This window comes from Capsicum annuum, chromosome 12 (genome assembly GCF_002878395.1).
Source record: "Capsicum annuum cultivar UCD-10X-F1 chromosome 12, UCD10Xv1.1, whole genome shotgun sequence".
Taxonomy (NCBI): Eukaryota; Viridiplantae; Streptophyta; class Magnoliopsida; order Solanales; family Solanaceae; genus Capsicum; species Capsicum annuum.
The window spans coordinates 278,025-282,673 of record NC_061122.1 but is presented as its reverse complement, the minus strand read 5'-3'; positions in this window follow the sequence as shown (position 1 = coordinate 282,673).

The following is a 4,649-nucleotide window of genomic DNA, read 5'->3' as shown; positions in this document are numbered from 1 at the left end:
AGCCCCGTCATCAAACAAAACTCTTTCAATCCAAAACAGGCAGGCTTGTTGTTAACGCAGAACCACATCTCGTGACGTTTCTTATCGTTCTTGATGCATCGCAACAGCAAATAATGGACCAACTGCCCATTGAACTTGAGATGTTCTGGCAAGTTTCTCAGGTGTCCAAAACAGGACCGCTTGAATCTTTTCTTCAACTCTTGGTAGACAAGAACTTGCTGGAATTCTCGATAAGCAGTCATTCTTGATCTGACCGATATCTTTGCTGGGAAAGATCCGATCGATATATTTGGGTGGTGATTGGATGTTGTTTGCTATCAATTGTAGGTGATGATAATATGAATGTGGGTTTGTATTGGAAAGGAATTTGGGGGTGGAATTGAGAAATTGATTAAAAAAAAAAAAAAGGTGAATTTAGATTAATTTTGGTTTATTGTTGTTTTGTTTAATTCAGAATCAGCATGAATATTGTTGAACGTGATAGAATCATAAGCCGAGTTGGGTAGGCAAATGTAAGAATTGTGAAATCTTGAATGCTTGACATGTGTTGAATGGCTTGGTTTTATTGCTTTTGGATCAAATGTACCATTTGACCGAGGAATGCTCCACGGTATTTGTGTTTATTCACCGGGGAATGCCCCGACGTATCATGTTTGCGGAGGATGATCGTGATGAAGACCCGAGGCGTCGGGTAAAGCATAGTCTAGGATTAGTTTAGAATAGGATTTACATTTTTGCGTCTTTTTTTATTTTTGGACTGTATTAAATCGGACTAACATTATTTTGGTTTTTAAATTTCATTTGGTTTGTTGTTTGTTTGATTTGTGTGTTTTGTTTGGTTTATACATTCATAGTGTTCAAATTAGTCGATATGCTTCACCAAGCGACCGTGGTCGAACCACGGGATTGAGGGGTGCCTAACACCTTCCCCTCGGTCAACAGAATTCCTTAGCTGGAATCTCTATTCGCGGATCAGTTTTAGAGTCAAACTGTTTTGAAAAAGGATTTCCAAAGGTGACTTGGCACACCTAATTTATGTAAAGTGGCGACTCTGAATAAAAAATGTAAATAATCCTTTCTAGAAACAAAAATTCTTCATTTTGTCACTTAATAACAAAAACCCTTTCGAAACTTAATCCATAATATTTTGGAGTCGAAAAAAGGGGTGTGACACTTAAAATCCAAGCTAGGTCTACTGGACATCTTTCACCTTACCTAGCTTGAGGGAGAGTGTTAATATTAATACAATCACATCACTAATCTCTCTTAAGTGCCAGCTCACACAGTTAGTTACTAGTTTATCAGGAAGTTAGTTATATTGTTCGAGTTAGTTGAGTTAGTTAACAACCTACTGGCTGATCATCAGCTAATATACACCCCTATATATTCATTTACTAAGTGTACTACTAGTCAGTTTTTTGATCAATGAGAATCATCTAATATTACACTAGTCAAGGTCTTCTTACTCTTCTTTTTCTTCCTTCTTTTTCAATGCTCTTCATTTCTTCACTGTTACATTGATATCTCTCTGTTGTTACTCTGATTTACAACACAGCCTTACTCCAAATTTAAGAAGGTAGAAAAGTTATTTTCATCCAAGATTCAAGAAAAGCAAATAATAGCAAAGTAAACAGATTATCTCTGCTTCAATGCATGCGCATCTTAAAGCAGTGTAGAAAATCCAAGTGAAGGAAACTAGGACAACTTCTAACAAAAGATAACAAAAAGGTCAACAAATGCAAGGAGTCAAGAACAGAAGCTGAATCTTGGCAAAAGCAACCCATCATCCAACGAAGAGGTTCACCAACTAGTGTTACGTCACTATTTATAAAATATTTGTTTATTGTAACTTTTTTACATGACCATAGTTGTTCTTAGACAACTTTATGGATTTATTGAATTTTGGTGTGGAGTTTGAAGATTCTTATTAATTTGTACCTCAAAAGCGTGATTATTAAGCTTGGGATATTTTGTATCCTTCAACCGGTGTATTATGCAGCAAAACAGAAAGAATAAGAATTTAAAGCAAGTTCTACTGAGTGAACAGTAGAACAACAAAAACAACAATAACACATATACTTGGTATAATTCTACAAGCAAGGTTTCGGGGAGGAATGTTTTGTATTGTGGTTGTGTTACTAATAATGATGCTATTGTTCGATTGTTCACTTAATATTTGAATATATAATAAATAAATACTCTTAAATAAATAAATAAATATAGAACTAACGGATTAAAAGGCAATGACAGAAAAATATATAAAACTTGAAACTTCTAGTAATAAATCACGAAAATCCTACAACCTAAATATATCCTTCAACTTAATAACTAGGAGAGTAAACATTTTATTGATAACTAAAAGTAAAAATAATAAATAAACAGGTTATATCATTCTGCTAGGAACTCTTTTTTTCTCCAAATTATCTTCAAGCTTGTCTTCCTTGTCCTTTAACTTCCAAAGATCACACGTCGCTTCGTATTTTTCGTTTGCACTTTTTTGTTGCACATTAGGATTTCGAAGGTCGTTTTCTTGCTTGCTTATTTAACTTCTTCATGTTCTTCTCAACTGTTTTGCTTTTTGAGGATGACATTCTCGCGTGTAGTACAGTATCGAACTAGCTTGAACCACTGTTGAATAGAGAAGTAACAAAGTTAACAAAAATCTAAACCAAAATATTGAATCAAACATTATAAAAATAGATCTTTTCCTAGGACGTTAAAATAACACACTCTTTTAAAACTAAGCCAAAAAGAGAGTTATAATTGTAAATTTACGTAGAAGAAAAGGTGAGGAATTAATTAACAAAGTAGAAGAGCAACATTAATATAAGTCTTAAGAAACAAATTAAAGAACTAATCAATTCAAAGTGAAAAGAAACTTACGTTAATATTCAAGAAGCCTAGCTAATTCAAGTTGCAATATGTGCATATAATAATTCTCCATTGTTTATATAGACACTAATTTCTTTGTTTTTTCCTTATTTTACTAGTGTCAATTAATGTAAAATTATACTAAAAATAAAAATTACCATATTTAGTGGGAAAAATTATAATAGGAAAGAAAAACACCCTTTGAAAACACTGAATTTTGGAAAATTCAACTTCAAGAAAAAAAGGAGCAAAAATAAGTTGAGAGTAAAAAAGGAAAATCTGAATTTATAATAGCACAAAAAGTGAAATAAATACCATACAAACTATTTATATCAATATATATAAAGGCCTAAAAATAAAATAAACGTTCCTTGCTCTCTCTTAACATATGTTATAAAGTGTCTCTCTAATCTCTAGTATAAAATATGGTAATTCTCATTTTTAGTAATATTTTCAACTTGACATGAGTATACAAGAAAAGAAAAAATTAAAGGACAAATGTATTGGATATACGAATTTATGACAAAGGGAATAATATTAATTAAACTTCAATCGTGAACACGTCTTTTCTTGTGTCCCTTCAGCGAAGAAGCATATAAGAATTCAAGAAAAGAAAATAACATTAAAATTATAGAAGCATTACAGATTTATGTTAAAGATTGAATAGATTGAGGGTTAAAATGCTAGTATATACTACTATAATAGTTAAGTTTCAAGATCTTACAAAATATCTACTACCTTCTACCAGCACATTCAGTCCCTTCATATATTTAATATATTCTCATCATTGAGTTTGAGTTTATGAGTTCAGAATTTGTATTCATATGAAGTATTGTGTAATTTTATTGTCATTATGTTTCAATTGTAATTTTTAATTTTCGAGCGAGCTAGTAACGAGAGACAAACTTAGCAATCATTCCTTATAAGGTCCGAAATATGAAGGGAAAAAAAGACATGAACAAGTCGTAGGAAGTAAAAATTCTTAAACTTCAAATCGTGAATTCACTAGTATTTCTGCCCCTTCAAAGAATGTTTAATGTTGAAGCAAGTAAGAATTCAAGAAAAATATAACATGAAAATCAGTCGCATTATAGATTTATGTTATAGTTTCGATAGATTTAATTTAAGATTAAAATTCTCAGAGTATATAGTATATACAACCATAATAGTTGCATTTCAAAATCTTGCAAAGTTACAACTATGTAAACCGCAAATTAATAATTGTTCAAGTAATTTGCGCGCACTTCAACTAATTCAACAAATACCTACTACCTTCAACCAACACAGGTGCAGGAATAACTGAGTTGTACGTACTTTTATCGTCATTGTGTGTATGTATCATGCAGCCAAGCAGCAAGTTGTGCTAAGTGAACATTAGAACAATAACAATATACCCGGTGTAAATTCATTTAATCCCGCAAGCGGGTTCTGGAAAGGGTGGTGTGTTTATAGTCTTATGCCTACCTTGAGAAGGTAGAAAAGTTATTTCCGATAGATTCCGAACTCAAGTAAATCACATAGCAAAGTGGACAAATTATCTGCTTCAATGCATGCATCTTAAAGCTGTGTAGAAAATCAAGTGAAGGAAACAAGGACAAGAACCTCAACATTGTTCTTAGGTGGCAAAAGATAACAAAAGGCCACCAAATCATGTGACTTTCAAGCTCATTCAAAGAAGAATATTTTTTCGCGTAATCGTGGTGTTAAGGCCAGGTTGTAAGCACTCGTCTAATTCTACAAGGTACATGCAACCTCACACAAGGACGTAACTCTATCCA